This window comes from Pipistrellus kuhlii, unplaced genomic scaffold (assembly GCF_014108245.1).
Source record: "Pipistrellus kuhlii isolate mPipKuh1 unplaced genomic scaffold, mPipKuh1.p scaffold_m20_p_4, whole genome shotgun sequence".
NCBI lineage: Eukaryota > Metazoa > Chordata > Mammalia > Chiroptera > Vespertilionidae > Pipistrellus > Pipistrellus kuhlii.
The window spans coordinates 60,667,225-60,693,502 of NW_023425540.1; the positions used below are offsets into that span (position 1 = coordinate 60,667,225).

The window sequence follows — 26,278 nt, forward strand, 5'->3', positions numbered from 1 at the left end:
GACTGCCTTTTCCTTAGGTGAGTTCTTCTCCAGGAGCCCTGTAGTTCTCCATAGGCCTTTTTTTTTTTAATTTTTTTTAATTTTTAATCTTTGTTGTTGAAAGCATTACATATGTACCCCCTTCCCTCTGCCCCTCCCACCCATTGACCTCTTCTAGCCTGCCTCCACCTCCCACCATAGTCCATAGGCCTTCTTGTCATGATCACATACCTCTGAGTCAGGCCCAGGTCAGGCCCATCTGGGGTTCAAGCTAAGGTCCCCGTTGCATTTACTAGTTGGCTGAGTTTCAAATAGTTAAACATTTATTCACTGAAAAACAAAATATCAAAAAAAAGTTTTGGATAGAAATGCAGTGCAAGTCTTTACTAACGCTTTAAATTATAATCTGAACATGAGTCAGACTTTCCTAAATGACTCCAGGTCAGCATTACGAACATGATTGCAGGCATTGTTCTAGAACACAGCTATTTCATACTGTTTGCCCCCACTCCTGAATTGCTATACTTTGGGTATCTCTGCCTTCTACTCATGGTTATAGTATCTCCCTTGCTGCCTTTCCATTTGTTGTCATGTCTTATATTAGTCAACATCTTTTATGAATTAGAAATTAGAAAAGGAATCTTGGCACACTAGGTGTAAAATAAGAGTAAGTGCACTGGGGCTGGGGCTTGTCCCGCAGGGTGGGGGCAGGACATCAATGGGGGGGGGGGAGATATAGGTAATATTTTAAACAAACAAACAAACAAAAACAAAAAAGAGTAAATGGGCTCTGCTGAGACCTGTTGGAGCCTTTCCAAAAATACAATGCTTGGTCTGAGTGAACTTGGGGGAACCTTCATTTTGGCTGCTCTGATGCCTTTGTGATTCAGCTCCTAGGTTATAGCTGAATCTCTGATCTGTGACTTTATATCCTGATTATTTCCCATGATAGTTCTGATGTACTAAAGAAATAATAATAATTGTATCCTCGTTTATTTTAAAAAATGTCCCAGATAGGGTCATGGATTAAATGGTCACCCTAAAGATGAGTGATAGCATGATTAAACGCTGTAGTAATTTCTTCTCCAAATGATCTATACATAAAGATTATACTCAGTTTCACAGTTTGTTTTTTATTAAAGGAAACATAAAAATAGGTGAGTAGTAGAGTTCATTCTAAAGATTTCTAGATTTTTCTGTCCAACAGAAAACTGAGATGAAGGAAGAAAACTAATATTAAGTTACCTATTGTTTATTTTGCTCTGTGTTAGACATATATTTACCAAACTTGTTTAATCCTTAAGAGAGATAAAATTTCATTTTATGTAAAAAGAATTTCCAAGAATTAGCAAACATCAGGGATGACATAAAGGAGAAAAGATAAGTTTTATATCACAAATAATCTTATCTCAGATTCTTTCATCCTATTTCCAACCACATTATATGTTGATTCATACAGCCAACTGGAGTACCTCTTCCTGCTAAGATTATAACATTGCCTTTATACTTGTTAAGGGGAAGAAATACAATGGGGGGGGGGGGGCTAAATTTAATTCTAAAATATTTAGAAAGCCTTGGTTTGGAGGAAGTGCTTTAATTAACTGTAAACTCTACTGGACGAATTACTTCTCTAGTTACTAAGGTTTCAATCTTTTAATGAGTTATGTTGTTTCCAAGGTTCCAAGGTCCCTTGGTCTGTCTTCTTCTCTGAACCTTTTAGAATATTTTTACAGCCAAAACCTTTTTGGCTCAGTGGATAGAGCGTCGGCCTAAGGACTGAAAGGTCCCAGGTTCAATTCTGGTCAAGGGCATGTACATTGGTTGCAGGCACATCCCCGGTGGGGGGTGTGCAGGAGGCAGCTGGTCGATGTATCTCTTTCATCGATGTTTGTATCTCTCTATCTCTCTCCCTCCCTCTCTGTGAAAAATCAATAAAATATATTAGAATATTTTTACGTTTGTTTGATATACAGTATTCAGGGATGTGGCTATACCTAGAGGAAGGAATAGAGAGAAATGCTCTATCTTCCAGTCATAATCTTTTAACCCTTCTTATATACCCTCAGTGTCCAAATATTTTGAAATAACTGAGCTCCAGAAAGTTCTACAACCAAGGTGGATATGTGGATTCCCATGTCAGCTGTTTCCATCAACTATTGATGCGTATTTTAGTTATATTTGTGAGTGGGGATTTTGAGAAGCAAACTGACATCGACTGACTTACCTTTGTCTAATTTGCTTTTACAAATTGCATTCTGCCAAGTTACTTATGGCCTGATTTCTTTCTTTTCCCAAAACATGTAGCTCTTCAGTCAAAATCCCTAGTCTTCAATCTCCTGAGTATATATTAACTTTTATCCTAACTGGTGAAATAATTTCAGAAAAATTTGCTTTGGGTTTGGAATGAAACTGCTTCCTCTAATCTCGAGTCCCATTTCAAATATGAGCTCCATTCATAGAGTTTACCTGTGAGGTGTGGCTGCTGAGTAAATTTCAGGGTGATACAAATTCCTTTTCCGGCAATCATAAATCTTGCTATCAGTGACGTGTGTCCTGAAGTAAGGTAGCTCAGGTTGAAGTATGTGCCTGGATGAGGTCTCCAGGGAGATGGCTTTGGCAAAAAAAATCAGAGAAACCCCACGTGATGAGGGTGCTAACAGATGACAAGGAAAGGTGTGCTATGGGGTGAGAGAGCAGCGTAGTGCAGTCAAAGCCTCAGAAGCTAAAGAAAGGTGGCAACCAAAAGCGGCATATTTTTGAAGGTGAGTCAATGTGACTGACTTTGTCTAACAGGGTGGAGAAAGCCAGATATTTTGTCCTGCATTGTGATATTCTGATGAACTATGACTGCAAACTCTGATGTCTACAGGGACCAGGTTGATGACATGGTTATAAAAAATATTTACATTTCTTCTTAGATTTACTATAATAAAATAAATAACTCTAGCATAATTATCTCTCTATATAAAAAGCCAGAGACTGGAACACCATAACAACCAGTACAACAGGTCGCTATGATGCCCCCTGCAGCCAGCAAACAGGCCTGATCATGGGGTGGGGCCAGCTGGCCAAGCTCCCTTGGCTCTTCCCCCCAACCAGCCCCATCCCCTATGGGCCCACCCTGCAGAAGCCCGGTGCCTGCAGCCCCTCCCCCCAGCTGGCTCTGCCTCCTGCGGCCCCTACCCCTGGTTAGCTCCTCACCCAATGGGCCCCAACCAACCACCCTGAGGGGCTGCTGGGCCCCTTCCCCACAGCAGCCCCTTCCTCCAGCCAGCTCCACCCCTGATCCCCCCCCACACAGACACACACACTCCAATCAGTGGTAGGACTGGCTGGTCAACCTCCCATGGCCCCTTTCCCAGCCACTGACCCTAGATTGGGGCGGGCCCATTGGCCAACCTCCTGTTATCTCCTCCTCCCAACAGGCTTATTCCTAATCTGTCTCTATTGGGGCCTGGCCAGCCAGACCCCATCCATGCACGAATTCATGCACTGGGCCTCTAGTAATTAATAAAACCTCCATATATATATATATATATATATATATATATATATATATATATATTTTATTGATTTTGTACAGAGAGGAAGGGAGATAGAAAGTTAGAAACATCGATGAGAGAGAATCATCGATCAGCTGCCTCTTGTACATCCCCTACTGGGGATGTGCCCACAACCAAGGTACATGCCCTTGACCAGAATCGAACCCGGGACCCTTCAGTCCCCAAGCCAACGCTCTATCCATTGAGCCAAACCGGTCTCAGCTAATAAAACCTTCTGATGGCTTCCCATCTTACCCACTAAGTGACAGACACCCTTCAGTAGTTTATAGGACTCATACCATCTCTACCCTACAATCTCTCTGACCTTTTATCTTATATACCCTCTTCTAAACCAGATTAACTTTTGAAATTGAATTTGAGACTGAAAGAGAAAGAGAAAGAGAGAGATCAATTTGTTGTTCCACTTATTTATGCATTCAGTGGTTGCTTCCTGACCAGAGATTAAACCCACAATTTTGGTATATTAGGATGACACTAACCAACTGAACTGCCCAGCTAAGGCCTAAACAAGACTAACTTTTGATTGAAGACACTAGACAAAATTCCTTAAGTCTTCCTCTGGAATGTTGCTTCTGGCTAGAATGCTATTCCCTGGGAAGTCTATACAGGGTGAGGCAAAAGTAGGTTTACAGTTGTGAGCGCATTTAACACAGTTTATTCTTATTATTTATTAATTATTGTGTTATTTTCTATAGAAACAACTGTAAACCTATTTTTGCCTCACCCTGTATGTATTGTATTTTTAAAAGTGTATGTATTAATGCATGCATTTACTCTCTCACCCCTTCAAGTGAGTGGACTGAAGTAAAATACGAGTATACCTGCAGGCCAGAGTCAGCCTACGGCCAGCAGGTTTTTCATAGATCCTGAGAGTCTATGTTTTTCTCTTTGGAAGCACTCTGGTACTTTGGCTAGACTGGCCCTTTAAGATTTGATGCCAGATTTTGTGTATTCACCATCCTGAGATTGTAGAGATCATAAGAAGAGGCCATAATTTATGAGCTTGGTAGTGCTCCCCTACCCAGGGATCAGGTTCTCCAGATGTTGAGAGGGTATATTGGCACATCCTCTCTGATGTACTGGAATTGACAGTGCAGTTATCATAAGTCTACTTGGGGTGCTTGGTTGGGGGACTTCTGTCTGGTTCCCCACCATCCACCAAACAAGCAGAGAGGGAGTCAGACAGGCTTCTGAAATTTCTGTGTGAGTGGTCCAGCCAGGCTGTTCACTGTTCCAGGCAGCCTCCTGACAGGGCCTTCCAGGAAGGAAGGAATACAGGGATCCTTTGTTCTCTTTGACCTGAGATGGAAGGAAAACTGCAGGACTGGTTTAAACATTAAGCCTTGTTTATTTATTTATTTTTTTTTATCTTTCCTTTCTATCAAAGGTAGAGAAAGGGAGAAAGAGGTCATTACTGGCTCTTGAAAATAGCAGTGTGCTCCGTGGTAGTCACAAAAGAAAAAGTCAATGGAAGAAGGTCAATTTGGGCAAAGATAGTGGTTGGTGGCCTTGTGAGACCTTCAGCCTCCTGGCTGAGATACTGCTGGGCATCCAGCAGCAGTAGTGTAGGGATCTTTGAGAACCATGTGAGGAGGGATGCCCTTAGGCATGCTGGCAGGAGATATCGCCGCAAAGGCAAAAGCAAATGGGAGGCCGACGTGGTAGCTAATATTAGCAGTTCTGAGATCTCCCATCACAAATGCTTCCTAATACCACTATAGCTCCTTGAACATCTTGGGATGAATTTGAAGGCACTGAGCTTCTGCAGAGCTGGTGCAGACTGATCCAGAGAAATACTGCTTTGCCATTAGTATTATGCCTCTATCTTCAAAACTGAAATAACTATATTTTTTCTTATTATAATAGTAATACATGCTTGTAAAAATTTCAGAAAATTTTGAAGAAAATGTAAAATCCATTTGTGCTTCTGCTATGCACAGATAGCCATTGTTAATTTGAAAAATAGCTTTCTAAATTTTTATTTATTTATTTTTAAAATAAATCTTTAGTGTTCAGATTATAGTTTTTCCTCTCCGCCCCCCCGCCCCCCCCCCCTTGGCTCCCTTCTAGCAGGTTCCCACCTCACCCCATACCCTTCCTCCCTCTCCCACTGTCCTCATCCATAGCTGTATGATTTTTATCCAGTCTCTTCCTGCACCCCCACACCCCTTTTCTCCCAAGGATTGTCAGTTCACTCCCTTTCTATGCCCCTGATTCTATTATATTCACCAGTTTATTCTGTTCATCAGATTTTTTATTCACTTGATTTTTAGATTCACTTGTTGATAGATATGTATTTGTTGTTCATAATTTTTATCTTTACCTTTTTTTCTTCTTCCTCTTCTTAAAGAATATCTTTCAGCATTTCATATAATACTGGTTTGGTGGTGATGAACTCCTTTAGCTTTTTCTTATTTGTGAAGCTCTTTATCTGACCTTTAATTCTGAATGATAGCTTTGCTGAGTAGAGTAATCTGGGTTGTAGATTCTTGCTATTCATCACTTTGAATATTTTTTGCCACTCCCATCTGGCCTGCATAGTTTCTGTTGAGAAATAAGCTAACAATTGTATGGGTACTCCCTTGTAGGTAACTAACTGTTTTTCTCTTGCTGCTTTTAAGATGATCTCTTTGTCTTTTGCTCTTGGGATTTTAATTATGATGTGTCTTGGTGTGGTCCTCTTTGGATTCCTTTTGTTTGAGGTTCTGTGTGCTTCCTGGACTTGTATTTCTTTCACCAGGTGTTGGAAATTTTCTGTCATTATTTCTTCAAATAGGTTTTCAATATCTTGCTCTCTCTTTTCTTCTGACATCTCCATAATTCAGATGTTGGTACACTTGAAGTTGTCCCAGAGGCTCCTTACATTATCTTCATATTTTTGGATTCTTTTTTCTTTTTGCTTTTCTGGGTGGGTGTTTTTTGCTTTTTTGTATTTCAAATCTTTGACTTAACTCTTGCGATCCTCTAATCTGCTGTTGGATCTCTGTATATTATTCTTTATTTCAGTCAGTGTATGCTCAATTTCTAGTTGGTTCTTTTTCATATCCTTGAAGGTCTTGTTAAATTTATTGGCCTTTTCTAGGAAATTCTTGAAAAAACCTTATAACCGTGGTTTTGAACTCTATATTCTCCATTTCTTTCATTTGTGACCTATTTCTTTGTCTCCGCATTTTGGGTGCTTCCCTATGTTGATAGAGTGGCTTTGTGTGCTAGGTGTCCTATAGGTCCCAGTGGCTCAGCCTCCCCAGTTACCTGAGGTGGACACTCTTGGTGCACCCCTTTGTGGGCTATGTGCACAGTCTTGTTGTAGTTAAGCCTTGATGGTTGTTGGTATCACTGGGAATAAAATTAGGACACATATACATATATAAAATAAACATGTGCTGGTGATTTTATTTAACTAATTGATTCAATGGAAGAATCAGGCAACTGGCTCAAAGGAAAAATAAAAGAAGCACAGATTTTTTTGGAGAGAGGAATGTTGAAATGAATGTGCAAATAAATGCAAAACAGGCTTTTGCACAGAATAGCGGTGTGAGTGTTGTCCCTCACAGAAGGAATATTTCCCATGAATTACTTTGCATTGCTATCAGTTGTTTTCACACAAGAATTTCTTTGCATTACTATCAGTTGTTTTCAACTTACAGAGTTGTAAAATAGCTCCCATAGACTCAGAACCAGGTAACTATGGAGGGTGTGTGCTAATTTAGATGTGACCTAGTTACATAATTCCCCACACACTTTCCCTCACTAGCACACAAATTTTGAGTTGAATGAAGGCCCCAGTTAGTTACACAGCATTCACTTTCTTATGTATCTTTGCTGCCTTTGCCCATAGACACTATTTTTACTACCTCTTGATGCTCGTTCACTCGCCCTGAGAACCCAGCCTTCTAATCTGAGCAATATGAAGATCACATGATGGGGAGTGATCTTCACATTGCTCAGATTAGACTGCACAAGCTCGTGAATGTAGGGTTATCTGTTTCACACTTCACACTTCACAGTCATTTTGGATGTAGATCAGCTAAGGTCGGGCATTAATAATTGAAAGCTCTGTAATACACACACACACACACACACACCTCAGATGCATTGCATTATACAAACAGTGAAAGTATGCTGCTTTAAAAGCATGTCCTTTCCCCCCCCCCTGAAACTGGATGTCTGCCTCAGCTCCTCCAGCTATGAATCCCTCTAGGGCCCACTGGTGTTCCAAGAAGCCCAGGAGGCCAGAGCATGCTTGCTTGTGTAATCCAAGGACACGCTGCAGCCTGCACAACAAAGCTGCCCCTGGGGGACAGTACCTTTGCTGAGGACAAGGACAATGACTGCCTGCTCACCAGCCCCTCATGGCTGTTTGCTGAGACTAACTATGAGCCCCATACATTTGCTGGGTCCTCCTCCATATTCACTGGCCTGTGAATAGAGAGACTCCTAATCAGAAGTAACCAGCAAGTCAAAAATCCTGCATGGCCTGAGGGAAAGAAACTCTGGCCCAGGCTGAATCAGTTCAGACTAATTGCATCAAACCTCCACGGTCCAAAATCTGGGAGACCTGGCCCCACCTAAAGTTCCATCGAAGACTGCCGTTTGGGTACCCAAAATTAATCCTTATCTATTTCTCTAGGTTTGCTGCAAATGCCCCATGCCCAGCACTCGCCTGGCTTCAACTCACCCCCTCCATACTGCATCCAAAGACAAGGCAAGGAAGGGATGAGTTTCTGTAGCCCAGCGCCTGCCATACTCTATAGCTGAAGAGGTTCTCCTCTAACTGGGAGCATAATAGGGACAGAGAGAGGCCAGAAGCATCAGGGCTAAATGCTATCGCTTCACCTCCTCCACAGGAAGTATAAGAATGGGAAATAACTGCTCATCCAACACAAAGTAATGTCATCGGTTTAAGATGCATTTCTGTCTCATGTATTACCAAGACAGAAAGAAGATGCTGTCCATTAAGCATGTCTATAATCTAATGTAAGATATATCCCAATTTTTTTTTTTAAAAAAAGTTCAAAATTAAAGAGAGGGGAAAAAAGCGAGACTTAGAGAATTAATGAAATATAGTAGTAACCACAATAATAACTAAAATTTGAGGATAGTTACTATGTACCAAACTCTTTACTTGAAAGGTCTCATTAATCCTTGCAAGAGCCTCATGAAGGCAGATATTATTAATACTATTCTCCCCATTTTATAGAAGGAAACCCAAATGGCATGACATTAGTACTTAACCAAGGCCAAATAGCTATTAAACAGTGGAGCCAATTTGTCTAAATCTAAATCCCTACCTTTGCATCATTTTGTGATATTTTTTAATGATCAGTATTTTTGAAGCAACAGTCTTTATAGGCACCAAATGGAATTATTAATAAATATCACCCTGAAATTTCTATCCAACATTTTAGAATAGTCGTATGATGAGTCTTTTAAAGAAATATATATTTTTATTGATTTTTTTTAAGAGAGAGAGAGAGGAATGGGGAGGGATAGAAAGATAGAAACATCAATAATGAGAGAGAATCATTGATTGGCTGCCTCCTGCAAAGCCCCTACTGGAAATAGAGCCCACAACCTGGATATGTGCCCTGACCGGGAATCGAACCGTGACCTCCTGGTTCATAGGTTGAGGTTCAATCACTGAGCTACGCTGGCTAAGCCTACAATGAGTCTTTTGATTTACAAAGTTTTTGTTGGGAGTCCCACCCAATCCTCTCCTTGGTTTGCCCTGTAATGGGTTAATCCAAACCTTCCCAAGGGTTGCCCCATTTCCATATGGTACTTAAGGTCACCCAGTAGAGTGTTTCTCCTGTCAGTGTCAAGTGCCACTCTTAGACCCTGGACACTGTAACATGATTCTAATGATTTCTTACAGAAAGTGATACCAGACCCTTTGAGACACCATATGGCAAGCAACCAAATGTCATCACAAAAGCATGACTCAGAGTTCTGGGCAGCCAGCAATCTCAGAGGACAAAGCTCTTCTAAGGCCGCTGGAGCCCTTACAAGCACCAGTGACTAGTTGAAATGGGCATCTCCAGGTCAGAGAACCCAACCCAGAAGATGCCTGGCATTTAAGAATGCAAGTGGGGCTTAAAAACTTGTGGACAACAAAGTTGAACTCCTTGCCTGTGCCTATGACATCAGGCCCTCCTCTTCCCCCCAACACACACACACACCCAGCAAACCCAGACAAATGGAATGCAGATTAACTGTATTTTACAGGAACAAGTTGAAAGCTTTATTCTGTTTTTTCCCCCCTTGAAGCTTACACAAGGAAATACCAGTAGGGTGGTGCTTTACATTGTCAGGACCTTGAAAGACTCCATATGTGCTTGGAAATTGTTTTCTTTAGAAATAAAATTGTGGCTGAAATAGGTTTTCTCTAACTGGATAGGGGGTGAGAGGGACTTGCTACATTCTTAGAGGCATAGAATTTTTATGAGGAATTGTAAATGTTGAGTTTTCATTTTAAAGATGGTATAAAAATCATCTTGTTATAAAAATTAAGTCATTTGCACTGATAATTCACATCTGGAAAAGATTTTTTTGTAAGATAAGACTTTGTTTTTGAAAATAGTGTTTCTCCCACTGAAGAAATGGACATATTTTGGGGTCTTTATGAGAATTGTCTTTCTCTTGAAAAAGTTAATATAGTTCTGAGTATGGAGAAACATTGGTTTGGTAAATTAAACAAAATTAAAACTATAACATCTATCATAGGGGTACTAAAATTTATTGGAGTGATCATATTGTAAATTATATGAATGTCTAATCACTATATCATACACCTGAAGCTAATATATGTCGACCATAATTAGGGATAAACCCACTACAATACCTAACTATCATTTGGGATGAGTCTGTATTTACCTCAGTTTCTCTGTTGCATGGCTTCCTCCCATTCATTCCATTAAAGGAGATGTCAAATCTTGTGGAATGATTATGCTGTAACTCTCTCAGTGGAAAGACACTTAGTAGGAGGGCATTAAATGTTTTAGGCATAAATATAGCTCTTGAGTAGGAATGCAAAGCACTACACAGATAAGAAGAAAAATAGTCATTCTTACCCAGAAACTGTGTGGGGAGCGAAGGCGAGACAATGAAGCACACGCTCAGAGCCAGCTGCGCAGCTCTCCGGCTCCTCCGCAGGGCAGGACATCCGGGGCCTGTGGCAGGGAGGGCCTCAGAAGGAGCAGCGATCGGCTTCAAGTTTGGCCAGATAAGTCAAGTCCATCTCCATGGAGGGGACGTTAACAAGACACAGGTGAAAATGCGTGTGAACGTACGTAGCAGAGCTCGGCACAAAGCAGGTGCTCCCAACATGTGTGTTTATTCTGAAGCTTTAATTTCAACAGTTTGGCTTGACAGAACTGCCGTTTTGATTTATATTCTCAGTAAGCTTTTGTATTATGCATAACCTTGCTTTGGGCACAGTCCAAATGACCATATTCACATTTGACAAGCCTAGAGTGGATATTTACCATCTGCCAGACACGTGAGCTACGAGATTTTATGGATGCAACCCCAATCCCTCCAAACTCCTAGTATCAAATTGTTTATTAACACTGAAATAAAACATTATAGTCCCATCCCATATGACTCTGGAAGCTCCAAACCCAGAGTCTCTGGGAGGAAACTCCCATTCTCCTACTAGATCTCTGCTCAGTTCTCTTCATGCCACGATGTGAAGGCAGCCTCTCCTCCATCGTTCCCCAAAGCACACTCTCTAGGGCTGTTGTGACCTTAAAACAAATTCTGCTGCTTCTCTAGAAAATTGTCTCTGTATTGGCATTCTTATCCAGAACTCCAAGAGTGTCTTTCCATTCCTTACCCTACCTTTAATATCTGACTCCAGAAAAATCACGCTGCCTAGAAGGAGAGAAGCCCTCTCAGGCCAGCCTGCTCTGTTTTTTTTTTTTTTTTTTTTTAATCCTCATTCAATGATATTTTTTCCATTGATTTTTAGAGAGAGTGGAAGAAAGGGAAGAGGAGAGAGAGAGAGAGAGAGAGAGAGGGAGAGAGGGAGAGAGAGAGAGAGAGAGAGAGAGAGAGAGAGAGAGAGAGAGAGAGAGGGAGAGAGGGAGAGAGAGAGAGAGAGAGAGAGAGAGAGAGAGAGAGAGAGAGAGAGAGAGAGAGAGAGATGAAAGAAACACATTGATTGGCTGCCTCCCACTCATGCCCTAACCAGGGTGGGGGGATTGAACCTGCAACTAAGGTATGAGCCTTTGAATGGAGGGATAAGCCCTTGACAAGGAATCAAACCCATGACCCTTTGGTCCTTGGGCCAAAGCTCTAACCACTGAGCAAACCAGGGCCAACCTGCTTGTTATTGGCTCTGTATGTAGATTCAAAATGCTGGATACAGATTCATTCTGATGCCTATAAATGCCTAAGTAAAAGTTAAGGAGTATCAGAAATGAGAGTTGCCTGACATCTGACATTTTAAGTGTTTCTATTATAAGGCTCTATCTCAGTTATTTCATTCTTTAAAACAAAATACCATTTGGGTAAGCACTCTATCAATACTAATTTTGGCTGCTTATAGAAGTCACTTGATGGGCTTCGTTACAAACAAAGGGAAAAGAAAAACAAAATCTACCATAGATTTAGTCATTATTCCTGGTCATATGACTATACAGTTATGATTAAACATTATTGTAAACAAGTCTTTTAAAATTTATTTTTAAAGGCCGTACAGTATGTGGTTAAATTTTGGCAATAAGGGAAATACACACCTCCAGAAGGAATGAAAACCAACATCAGCCTGCTATGATGTGAATGTGTATTTGTGGCTTGCTTCGGGAATATGCTCAGCGGCATGTAATGGAAGCCTGGCTATCATGGCTTCGTCAGAACAGACTCAATTCTTCTCACACAGCGTGGAGTTTGCATATAAGCAGTCCCAGTTTGGTATGACAGTTTAACAATCCCATTAGGAATACCAATTTCTTTTTACTTTCCCTTCACCATCCTCTTAATGTGGTTTTAGTTCTGGCTGTAAGAAGGCAGCTGTACGTGTCCACAGCTTCGGGTCCACATTCCAGGCAGAGGTAAAAAGGTTAGGACAAGATGACAAAAGTAAAAAAAAGTGCAAGCAGGCCAAGCTTTCCTTTTATGAGGAATTTTCCCTCAAGCCTTCATCCAGCAACTTCTGCTTACCTCTCATTTTTACTCATGGAAGTAAAAATTATGCTGTTGATGTGACAAACATCCACATCTGTAGAGAATTATTATGAGTTTATTTGAGCAAAACTAACAACAACTGCTAGGAAGCAAAATCTCAATGGGTTGAGTGCATTTGTGATAGATAAGGAAGGCAGGAGACATCAAAACAAGGCAATCTCTGGGATTGGATAACAAGTAAAAAGAATAGAAACATATTTATTTCTGCCGAAACCGGTTTGGCTCAGTGGATTGAGCATCAGCTTGGAGACTGAAGGGTCCCGGGTTTGATTCCAGTCAAGGGCATGTATCTTGGTTGCAGGCATATCCCTAGTAGGGGGTGTGCAAGAGGAAGCTGATCGATGACTCTCCCTCATCGATGTTTCTAATTCTCCATCTCTCTCCCTTCCTCTCTGTACAAAATCAATAAAATATATTTTAAAATATTTATTTCTTTTACATATCTGGGTATATGATAGTTAACAGTTAATCATTAACACAATAACAACAATAATAAGGGGTTCTGTGGTCTCAAGTTCTGATGCAGTGATTGTGCCATGAAGAATCTGGTAAAAGAAAATCACCCTGACATTCCAAAGATATGTCATCTTACCAGTAGATGCAAAAAGATAACAGTCAGGCTCAGTTAAGGTAAAGACTGACCTTTGTCAGGGCAGATATTGCCCTAGGACATGACTACCTGCCATGAGTCATTTTTAGTTAGAAAGTTTTAATTTCAGACCATCCTAAGTAGTGTTGTTGTTTTTTTTTTTTGTTTGTTTGTTTGTTTGTTTTTGGGGGGAACGGGGAGCTCTAAGTTTGAAGGCCACCTTGCTGGCCTCCCCTGAACTTGTCAAATTTGTTATGTGGCCCCTTTTTCCTCCACAATGTGTTCTGGAAAATAGACAACACTAGTGATTACAAGACACTTATGTAGACCAGTGCATCTCAAACTTTAATGTGCACACCAGTTGACTGGGGATCTTATTAAAACACTGTCACTTATTTTGGGAAAGTCTCATAACTCCTCTGAGCACCAATATCCTTATATAAAATGGGAATCAATAACTGTCTCTAACCCTTGATGGAGTTATTTGAAGATGAGATAATATATGTTAAGTGCTATGGGGAAAAAACCCCACACAGATCAATGAAGTCGGTATTGTCAAGAGAGCAATGTAAAATGGAGCTGAGAGGCCTCTGGGAAGCATCGAGCTAACTCACCCCCCTTCATATGAGTCTGAACTTTTGAACTGAGCCGAAACTGGTTTCGCTCAATGGATAGAGCGTCGGCTTGGGGACTGAAAGGTCCCGGATTCAATTCCGGTCAAGAGCATGTACCTTGGTTGCGGGCACATCCCCAGTAGGGGGTATGGGGTATGCAAGAGGCAGCTGATCGATGACTCTCTCTCATTGATGTTTCTAACTCTCTATCTCTCTCCCTTCCTCTCTGTACAAAATCAATAAAATATATATTTTTAAAAATGAACTTTTGAACTGAGTTAAACCAAAAGGCTACATTCTGATCCAGTTCCTGGAACTGGCTCTGCATCACTGAGCTCTCTATCAAAAAATACATTTTTACTTAGCAAGAGGCATAAGCCATTAACCACGTATAGAGCATAGTGTAAGTCTTCTTGCCAGCACCAAATACAGCTCTTTCAAAACAACTTACATAATTCTTTTGGACGCCCCCCTTTTCTGTTTTTATAAATTTGGTTCCCTTCCCCTCCCTTTGGAATACAGTTGGGTTTCTACCAAAATCTGTGTTTCCCGGATTTGTAATTCCTAAAAAGATTTCCAAATAAAGCATTTTGGCCTTTCATTTCTGTCAAAAGTGATTGACGTTGCTTTTTAAAAAAATATATTTTATTGATTTTTTACAGAGAGGAAGGAAGAGAGACAGAGAGTTAGAAACATCGATGTGAGAGAATCATCAATCAGTTGCCTCTTGCACATCCCTATTTCAACCAAGGTACATGCCCTTGATGGGAATCGAACCCTTTCAGTCTACAGGCCGACGCTCTATCCACTGAGCCAAACTGGTTTCAGTGACGTTGCCTTTTTACGTAGTAAGAACTCAGTATTATTAACCACAATCATAATAATACTATCATCAGCATTGTTAGATGATGGCTGTGATATTGTGATTTATAATAACAGTACAGGCCCGGTGCACAAAAATTCATGCACTGGAGGGGGCGTCCCGCAGCCGGGCCTGCCCCTTCTCACAATCTGGGAGCCCTCAGGGCATGACCAAGGGGAGTGAGCTTAAGCCACAGTCTGGCCTTCCTTTGTGGGAGGCGATCCGGCTGATCAGGGGAAGGTGCCGCCACCATCACCCTGCTGCGGCTGCCACTGCTGGTCACGGCAGCTGTGAGGCCTGAGCCCTGGGCCTTGCAGCTGCCTGAGCCCATGGCTGCCGTGAGCCATAGGCCTCACACCCTCTGGGGTTTGTCCCAATGGATGTCCGCCCTAATTAGCATATTACCCTTTTATTATATAGATATATGAATTTGGTCTTCCTGCCCCATACACAGCTCCTAAAACCATGGTGATTTCCTAACTAATAAGGGAAGTGGGAGCATCATTTGTGCTTTTGGTCTAGTTCTAGAAGTGAAAGGAGTATCTTTTGTTATTCATAAAGAGCCCCTTCCCCACAACTGAGTTTATGTCAATAAGGTGAATTTTGGAAAGCCCCTACATGGGGACTGATAGCCGGGGAAACCAACTTTAGATTGGAGGGTTTGAGCTCTCAACTCCACCCTCCAACCTCCCGGGAGGGAGCTGGGGTTAGAGGTAGAATTACCACAGGCCAGCTATGTAATCAGTCATGCCTTTGGAATGAAGCCTCCGTAAACATGCCTACAGTATGGAGCTCAGGGTCACCGAGCATCCTGGCTGATGAATATGTGGATGATGAGCCTAGAGAGGACAAGGGCCCCTCCTTCTCCACTTGCCTATCTTTTGCATCTTATACAGTCAGCTGTTTCTGAGTTGTACCCTTTCAGAACAAACTGCTAACCTAAGAAGTCAACAATTTCCTGAGTTCTGCGAGTCAGTCTAGCAAATTATCAAAGCTGAGGAGTGGGCTGTAGGAACTCCCAATAGATAACCAATCGTCAAGAGGCTCGGGTAAGGAACTGGACTTGCAATGGATGTCTGAAGTGAGGGGGCAGTCTTGTAGGACTGATGCCTAAAGCTATGGAAGCTGAGGCTAACTCCAGGTAGACAGTGTCAGGATGGAGTGAAATTGTAGGACACCAGCTAGTTTGGGAGAATTGGTCAGTGTGAGAAAAACCCCACACGTTTTGTGACCAGAAGTGAGGTATTGAGAGTGGTGTGTGTGTAGAGAAGGAAAAGAATCATTTTCCCTTTCAATGGCTACAAACATTCCTTCTGTATATCAGCACAGTTCGCAGGGAAGTCCACATTGCTCACTCAGGAAGCAAAGTGAAGGAGAAGGAACTTTCCTTTACCCCGAATTATCTTCCGGCTGGTGCGATAATCATGTAGACATGAGACAGATTAGCAAGAGAAAAGTTTAACACATACATATGTTTGGGAACTCTGCATACTTGAGACAGAGACACCACAGGCACCAGAGGTTCAGAAACAGAAAGGGAACATGGTATATAAGACATTCTGAACTAGGATGAGGAAAGGTGCCTTGGGGACTTCAAAGGGTCATTACAGTACGATCAGAAAAGCAGGTGCATAATAAATAGAAATTTGTCCTAACCTACAGACAGGTCCAAGAGGTGATTTCTGATAATCTCCCACTATGGACAATTTGAGGTCTTCTAGGGAGTCAGGGAAACGGCAGAAGCTTCTCCCCAGCCCACAGCTCAAGTTGCCCTTTGCTCAAATCAATCCAAAAACCACAGCAGCACATCTAGTTCTGACCTCTCAGGGCACAAAGCTACTCCTTCCTTCTTATATTCATAGAATGATAGAGCTGCCGGTCTCTTGCATCCCTCCCCCGCCCTACAGATAACACATTTCCTCTCTCTGTACTTAACAGAGTTATTCCACACTTTATAATCTTTGTACATGCTCTTCCCTCTTCCTGGATACTCTTTCTGTCTCTTCAATACCTAACTTCAACTGATTTTTCATTTCTCATTAAATACATTGATTTGTTTTCCTATGCATTATCTTTCTTTTCTTTTCCCTCCTCTTTATTTCCCTAATATATGTATTTAGCCTCCCCTCCCCCTTTTATTTCATTCATTCTGCAAATATTTACTGAATGTCAATCATGTGTCAGGAGAAACATTGTCTTAAAGTCCCTGTACTCCTGAAACTTATAGTTTAGTGAGGAGTAGAGATAGAAGTTCCCTCCTCATCCCAAATAAATATCTAAATATATAATACATCATGTGATGATGACTGGTTTGAAGAAAAATTAGCAGGTAAAGAGATAAAAAGTTGTGATATTTTAGTCAGAATAACAAATGATTTAAATATATCTTCCTCATAGCCTCTGAATACCTCAGAGTCACACATAAGATCGTTTACCTTTATATTTTCAGTATTTAATGTGTCTGAAGCCAAGATGTTTAATATTTGTTGAGTAAAAGAATGAATGAATGAGTAAATATTAGATTTCAATATAAACCTCAGATGAGAAAACAGACCCAGGGAAGTTTGATTTTCCCAAGATCAGAGAGCAAGAAATAAAAATCTTATCTCCAAAAATGCTTGCTTCAGGAACAATGCTATTTTTACTGTGACATATTATGCATGCCTAAGACATCTTTATTTTAACAATGTTCCATCTGTTCTTCTTTCAGTGTTGACTAAACTTGGCCACTTGAATGAAATTCTGAGAGCTTGTTTCTCTAGTTTTTTATTTTTTATTTAGTCTTCATAGAAACTATCACTGTTTACTCTTGAGTAGACACGGGACTTCACCAAAGTCCCAAGTAAACAAATATACTTGGTCATGCAGTTAGTTGGTCATAAATCACAAAGATCAGAATGTACACTGGCTCAAGGATGAGGAGAGAGTTCTCACTGCAATCCTCTAGCATTCTTTTATATAGGAAAAATACATTTGAGACAACAGTTCTCAAACTTTTTGACTCAGGACAACTTTACTGTCTTATAAATTATTTAACATCCAAAACAGTTTTCATTTATGCAAATTATATCTATGGATATGTGTGTTATATTCATTGATAATAGATATTAAAACTAAGTAACTAAAATATGTTAATGCTTAATTTATTTTAAAACAACAATATGTTAACATAAATATCATTTTTATGAAAAATAACTATATTTTTCAAAGCAGAATATATATAATGAGAAGAGTAGCATTGCTTTACATTTTTGAGAGTCTTTTTAATGTCTAGCTAAATAGAAGAAAGCTAGATCCTCCTATTTGTTTCTGCATTCAGTTTGTTGTGATATCACTCATCATTTAGCCTCTGGAAAATGCCACTGCATATTCATAAAAGAATGAGTATTAAAAAAGTCAAATGACATATCCATCTCCCTATTATAAAAATAAGTAGTTTGGAACACAATCCAGAACACAACATGGCAGCAGCCCTCAGATCCCCTGGTAGAGTCTTGATACCTCAAAGGCATAGTCTTCCCAAGATGGCTTATCAGACGCCTCTTCATCCTTGTTCTGCATGTATTCATGTGCCTAAAAGACATTTTGCTGCTGCTGCTGCTACTAGGAAGCCTGAAAAAACAAAAACAAAAACAAACAAACAAACAAAAACAAAAACAGCCGGGACCAGTTTGGCTCAGTGGATAGAGCGTTGGCCTGTGGACTGAAAGGTCCCGGGTTCGATTCTGGGCAAGGGCATGTACCTTGGTTGCGGGCACATCCCCAGTAGGGGGTATGCAGGAGGCAACTGATTGATGTTTCTCTCTCATTGATGTTTCTAATTCTCTATCCCTCTCTCTTCCTCTCTGTGAAAAATCAATAAAATACATTAAAAAACAAAAACAAAAACAAAACCCCACAAACAAAGAGAAGATGCCAAAGAAAAAGCATCAAATGAAAAACAAGATGGGGTAGAAAAATTGAAGTCATACCAGTTTATGGAAAGCAAACCTGAAGACGATGTTTACTTAAAACACTTATACCCAAGGCAGATATACAAGGTGGAGAAAGCTAATCATTTACTTAAGAAATTTCAAATTCTAGACTTTACACATACAAAGCAAAGCCTTTAATCTTGATTTGACACTGCCTATGGCACTGAGGAAGAAGAAACAAGTGGAGCCATTTGCCAGTGTCATTAGTTTGCCATACCCTTTCTTTCAGAAATCAATAAGGTTGCTGTATTTATGGGAAGGCATCAGAGAGTAAAAGAGCAGTAAAACACGGAGCGGTGTTTGCAGGAGGAACTAATCGGATCAGAAGACTTTCGGTGATAACGTTAAACCAGACTTTTATGTAGCTGTGCCAGATTAAGCCTGAGCTTAGTCCATTAAAGAAGAAAAAAAAACAAAACAGATTTCCAAAGCTTACTCAACATTTCTGTTGGCCATGACATCCCAAATGCTTGAGTTATTTAAAACTGGAATTGACATTAAGGTAGAAAAAGAAAGGGAGAACTTTCTCAAGACCAAAATAGCAACTCTAGATATGTCAAGTGATCAGATAGCTGCCAATCTGCAGGCTGTCATCAATGAAGTTTATGGGCACAGACCACAGAATTTGGAAAAGAAACAAGATTTTAATCATGTCATGAGAACAGTGATACGTGATCAAGGCGTGGTGTCTGTGCAGTAAAATGGGCACACATCCAGGGGCCCATCATTGCATACATGCCACTCATTCCTTCCCGAGGACCCTTTGAAGCATGAGCTTTCCTTACAGTTCAACAAGCAAAGATTTGTTACTAAAGATGGAGCCATCGTTGCCTAAAGAAGTATAAACCAAAGAAAGTAGAGAGAGACTGCCTGAAAGTGTTTTATTGTGAAATTATTTGCAGTGAAGAAGCAACAGAGAAAATAATAAAACTGTATAATTTCTTTAAAAAAAAATGTTTGATCTGTGGATTCCATGAGAGGTTTTGAGAACTTCGAAAACTGCTAATTTCACCCAGCCAGTGTAGCTCAGTAGTTGAGTGTCGACCATGAAACATGCGATTCCTGGTGGTGGCATATGCCCAGGCATGCAGGAGGCAGCTGATAATGATTCTCTCTGATTTTTGATGTTTCTATTTCTCTCTCTCTCTCTCTCATTTTCTCTCTGACATCAATAAAAAAAGAAAACTGTTAGTTTCAAGAGCCATAAATTTATATTTAAAACCCCACAAGGAAATTAAATGACATTATGTTTTGAGTTTTTATTCTAAAAATGTATGTTTTTTCATATTCCTATAGCAGCACTCCACAACTTTTAGTGCATGTACTTACAAATCATTTAGGAGGCATATTTAAGATGCTGATTCCAGGCTGCCATCCCCCATTAGTTGTTGATGCACTGGAGTTCAGCTAGGATTTGGGAATTCTTTTCAGCAAGTCCAGGCTGCAGCTCCTCCACCCCCAGGTCATAACAATTCATGGTGGATTGCTTAAGAAAAATGGTGAGAGAGAGAGAGAGAGAGAGAGAGAGAGAGAGAGAGAGAGAGAGAGAGAGAGAGAGAGAAAAGCTTGGGATTTTTAAAAACTGAAACACATTTCAGTGAGATGAAAATTTTAAAATTGGAAGTGGAAGCAAATATGAAACTGAGCCAGAGACCAAGAAAAGAGTCATTTTTCCCGCAATGCACCTGGGCTCATTCTGAGGTTATTGCACCAGGACCTGAGAGGACAGACTATGCCAATCTGCTTCCATGTGGCCCAGGAATAACTGCTTGGCACCTGGGCATCCAGCTAACCAGGGACACAGCCTGCTCTCTTTCCCCAAGGAACACAGCTTTTACTGGTGAGAAGGATGGCAACAGAAACTACTCTCTGGTTCCAGATCAAGGAAGGGTCTCAGTCTGCCTGCTTGTCCATCACAGGGCCACCAGAGCAGCGACCATTGCATCTGCAGAGTCACTCACACCTCACACTACCATTTTGACTAAAACCTCAGGGGCAGAGAAAGCCAAGAGTGGACAAAGAAATGGCCTTAGTCACTTAGCAGGGAGGAAAAAAAAAAAGAAAAAAAAGAATGAATAGCAACCAGAGCATCCAGATTGGGTTAGCTTCTATAGTAGTAATTGCTAGAGGAGACGGAAGACAAATACATTTAATAATAAATAAATTAGCACTCAAAGAGATTCTATTACACCATCAAGAGGATTTTTCTGGGCCTAAAAGGGATTATTTTGGAGCTCAGTAATTCAGTGGGAAAAAAAAGGGGGGAAAACAGAAAAGATGAAACTGATAATCTAATTAATGGTATGATAGTCAAGTGAAAGAGGTATCTCAAATCAAGGGCAACAGTATGGTTTAAATAAAGACTGAAGTCATCAGTCTTAAAAAAGGTTTGCTGAGTTCCAGGTCATTTTAGGAAAATAAGTACTATGTCTATTCCTAGACATATCTCAAAAAACAGGAATGGGGAGAGAGTGGGAAATAAGAAAGATAATTGTATTCTAAAGCTGTCACTTAGAGAGTGAGGAAATAAAAACGCCACCAGGTTAAACAGAAAGGTCATAATAACCCTTTGTATCTTGTTGTAAATAATAATACAAAAATACCTGTCATATTAGAAGTAGGAGAAGTTCGAAAATAACCTTGAGCGGAATGGAAAAGTAAGAACTTATCAAACAAGGGCCATTTGCCAGGGGAATTTGGAGTCTCAGCTTTATGCCCAAGGGCTCAGTTTGCTGGCTCTCAGCATCTGAACAGATCAGCCTGAAGTCGGGATCCTCAGCAGGTCTGCTCAAGTGGGAGAAAAACCTGCGGGAGAGGCAGAGCAGCAGTGTGCCTGAGCACCAACGTTGGAGTCAGACAGAACTCGGTTCCAATCCAAAGTCTGCCACTTTGCATATTGCTCTGGGCCTTTGATATCTTTACCTGTAAAATGAGGATTGGAAACACACCCTCACAAGTTGTTGTGAAATGGGGTGAAATGATGTGAACGTGCACAAGTAGTGGTGCCAGGGGCCAGCTGGGCTCAGCCGGTCAGCCAGGGGCTTTGGTTTCCAGCCTTTGATCCCTCTTTTAGCTCTTCCCTATATGACTTCATCTGTAATTCCAAAACCACCCTCTTAGGCTGAAATTTCACCTCCTGCCTGGAAGGAGACTGGAATGGCTTCTTGGACCTCTTTTACTTGAATCTTTGAAATAGCCCTAGATGAATTTATTCATCAGTTTCTTTGCATTGTGTGAAGTGAAGAGAGAGTAAAGGAACCAAAATGAGATCATTTTATGACTATCCTGAAAAAATGTGTGAAAATTATAAAGTGAAAGAATCCTACACTTCTAACCTGCAGACAGGCTGGAGCATAGAAAAGGAAATCAGAGATGCAGTGAAACTGCTTTAGCAATCGAGTGAAGTGTCACATATGGAAAACTTTGTATCTATAATAATAAAAGCATAATATGCAAATCGACTGAATGGCTGGGGAAGAAGAAGAGATTTTTCACCCCCTTCTAGTCTGTGCCCCACCTTGTCTTTCCCTCAGCCAGAGCCTGCTTCTTCTCAGAGTGACTAAGAGGAAACATAAGTCCCTTTAGCAAAAGCCTGCCGATCCCATCCCTCCCTCTCTCTCCTGATATGATCTGGCCTTGGGCTCCAGCAGGACACTCACAAAGAAACACAGCCCAACTGCGTTACCAGAAGCATGGCACACTCTGTCTTGAACAACAAGGAGAGAGGAATGCCTACAAGGTCGTTTTAAGCCAGACCAGATACCTCCCACCATTTCTTCTGCAGAGGGAGGTGACTGTGAGGCCATCTTGTCTCTCCTATAGTCTCTGTAGCTAATCTTCCAAGGGCCCCAGCTTGACCATGCACACCATCTATCTGGAGAAGAGATCCATTTATTATAAAGTAACAACAAAGTCTGCAGATACATAAATTCAATTCAGATGATCACTCAGAGCATTTAGCTTATTTATCTCAACATCTGTACAGAAATAAATGATAGCATCTCAGTTTCCCCAAAAGCAGGGAAGGGGGGTGAACTGGGGAGGGTCCCTTGATTGTCACTTATGTTATTAAAAGACTGTTTGAAAATATTTTCCAAAATAAAGTGATTTTTTTTTTGCAAAAGTAAATTCACAAAGTGCCTACATTAAAAAAAATATATATTATTTTTTCAATTTTTAAAATGTCATCAAAGTTTTTAAAAACATCAAGGCATCCCATAACACTTATTCATCTCCTTACCTGATAAAGATCAGAAGGCTTCTATATTTAACATATATTTATAGGAGGTATACAACTACTGTATTTGTTGATGATTATGTAAAATTTTAACTTCTGATAAGTGTCTATTGCCTGCCAGGGACCAAAAATGACTATTTTATAAGCTGCCATAATGCAGAAATGTACATTTTCGGAAGAAGGCAAGGCAAAGTATACCTCTCAGCTCCATAGCCTGCAGGGACTCAGCTGACTCCTGGATGACATCATTCTCTGTTTTTATATTATTTGTCTGTGCTCTTGCTCATGATTCAAACATTTTTTAGCTAGAAACCCAGTTGCTCCCAGCAGATTCTTGCCCTGTCGTTCAGCGGAGTAAAAGTCTATGGATCAGAACTAAGCTTGAAAGAAAATCCCTTTTGAATCAACACAATAGCCAGGATCTTATGCAAGATTGGAAGCTGTATTATTTTAGTTCTCTGTGAATCAGATTAATTCCAAGTCTTGGCCAATATCCTACCTGGTGGGAAACTCAATTTTAGTCTTTATTGGAGGGACTTTCTTCCCCACTTCAGGGTTACACAAACATCTGAGAGGCTTATGTGATGCTGAGAAACTAAATACCTCTAGGTCAGTCCATCTTACAGACACTGATAAGCTTGCTGCTGAAATCTGCGTGGTCCTTGGAAAGATCCTGCTCTGTGCCAGAGCTGAGACACTGGTTCCCAGGACAGCCTTCCTAGGTGTACCACCAGTTCATTCTTTTACAAACACTCTCACGTCCTTTCCATTCAGCTGCCATCCACGAAGGCTTCTGGGAGCCTGCCTCCCACCCTATCCAACCCCTGAACACCCACTATAATCTCTTCAGTTCAAGCTCTTGAGAACAAAACAAAGGGAGCTGGGATAGAAGAGATTGTCCAGAAGCCCCTGAAATCAGAGACGGAAATATAAATAGATTCTCGCCCCCCGCCCCCTCCCAATGGCCAGTATTCTTTCTGATTTCTCTAAAGAAGCAAAAGCAAAAAAAAAAAAAAAAAAGACAAAAATTAGTTTTATTTTAAAAAATGTCTTGCTACAACACAATACAACAAGAATTACTGGTAGCTGTGACCCATTAAATGAGCTCTGGTTTGAGGGGCTGTCCAGCACTGGGGCATTTGTTAAATGGTGGTAGGTCAAATAAAATTCTGTAACATAGAGCAGAATGTGGCAAGTGCTACAAGAAAGTTAAATTTCATTTATTTATTTATTTATTTATTTATTTATTTATTTATTTATTTATTTATTTAAATTATATGCGTACATATCTTACCATTGCGCTCCCCCTCCCCTACTTCCATACATGCTCTCCCTCCCCAGAGTTTTGTGTAAGAAAGTTAAATTTCATGGAAGCCCCAAATTGAAGAGATTCCCTCCGACTGAAAAAACTTCTGAAAGAATTTTTGAGCTGGGCCTGAGAGAGGAGTTGTTATTACTCTCAGAAGCAGGGTTCTGGGGCAGAGTGTATTTTAGGCAGGAGACAGGAGAACAAAACCAGTGAAGTAGGAAAATGTTATTTGGCCAAAGCACAGGAGGCCTAATATCTGAATGGAAAATCTGGCTCATTTGGGGAGGGAGAGGGAGGATTGAATTGGGGGTGGGGGAGAGAGAGGTAGTTGGCAAGAGACATAAGTGGTGTGGTCATAGTAGGAGCTGGAATGTGGTTCTAAAAGGCTAAATGCAGTCATATAGGTTTAGGAATGAACATTAGGAGAGGGAATTGGGTAATGGTAATGCAAACTCCAACTCAGTCATATCTTATGCAGGCTGGGGAGGAGTGATGGGATAGGGTTGCTACTAGGACAACAGGTCTACCACCTCCTAATAAACCCTGAAGGGAAATTCTTACTCAAACCTCTTGCTGACTGTGTCTATTCTCTTTAGAATATGTGAGTATTTGACATTTTTTCACTTTAAACATTATGAGTTAGCTGGATTCTGGGACAACCAGAAAGGCCCACTTGCCTCCTACTGTGCAGAGCTATGATTCTAGTGGAAGAATCTTGACATGGGTTAGAACTGATGGTGGTTTCCTTGGGGGCACACTCATGAATCTATCTGTAAAGTCCTCTGTTTTGGGGGTGATAGGGTGTTCTATAAGTTTCACTAGTAAGATAAAGAAAAACTACCCTTAAAATGTTTGAAATAGTGTTATCAGGAGTAAAAAGGTTGTGCGGTGCCAGCACAGCCAAAGGTGAATCTGAGGAGGGGTGGTGAAGGATTGGGGAAAAAAAAGACAAGAGAATATAGCTGGGGCTTGGTAGATCTCCCTGCCTAGATGAGGACACAAAAGACCCAGTCTTCAAGCCGATGCTTTATTTTTAGAGTCTGATTAAAACAAGGGTAGATTAACATGTATACAAATGTCCTTCTTTTGGCAACACTTGATGCACCTCCCACAGCCCATTAGCTACTTAGCAAGGAATTAGGGATGGCTACAAGGTCAAGCTCAATTATTCTAGGAGAGTTTTGCTCTCCAGGCTGGGACTTGTTTGTGAGTTACTCAATTCCCCGAGGCTTGACCCTAGAGCCACTCGCTACAAAGGTGATAGTGATTTAGTTTAAATGATCTTTGATTCATTTCTTTAAAAAATATTTTATTGATTATTCACAGAGAGAAAGGGAGAGGGATAGAGAGTTAGAAACATCGATGAGAGAGAAACATCAACCAGCTGCCTCCTGCACACCTCCTACTGGGGATGTGCCCACAACCAAGGTACATGCCCTTGACCAGAATCAAACCTGGGACCCTTCAGACCACAGGCCAATGCTCTCTCCACTGAGCCAAACCAGTCAGGGCTGATTCATTTCTTTACTCATTAATTTAACAAATATCTATTGAACTATTAAGTTTCTATGTAGTAGAAATCTATTGATTTTGTCTGCCTGGCATCTAGTCTGCCTCTCCCCATTTCTTCTCATAAGAGAATTGTGATTTTCCTTGGTGACCCTACCCCTCACACCAACCCATCTGACGTGGTAGGCTGTTTTCACTCCTGACTCCAGAGACAAACACGTGACTTGGGTCAGGGCAAAGATCATACCCTGTTGGCCATAGTGAATGCATCAGGGATGGGAATGTGATACAACCAGAGCCCTTATTGCCAAATTCCTAACTTCTATGAAAATACTGTGAAGATATAGCCCCTAATTGTACCGAAATTGAAATTAAAGTTGTAAGCCTGAAGATATTGGGAGTCATCTTAACACCACAAGGGTAGACTTTAGAGTCAAGAAAGGTAGAGATAGCTGC

The 26,278-nt window shown here is 40.8% G+C and overlaps 1 pseudogene; it reads left to right on the forward strand.

Moving 5' to 3' along the window:
* Positions 1-18,242: 18,242 nt before the first annotated feature.
* On the forward strand, positions 18,243-19,501 carry LOC118703656 (annotated as a pseudogene).
* Positions 19,502-26,278: the final 6,777 nt, after the last annotated feature.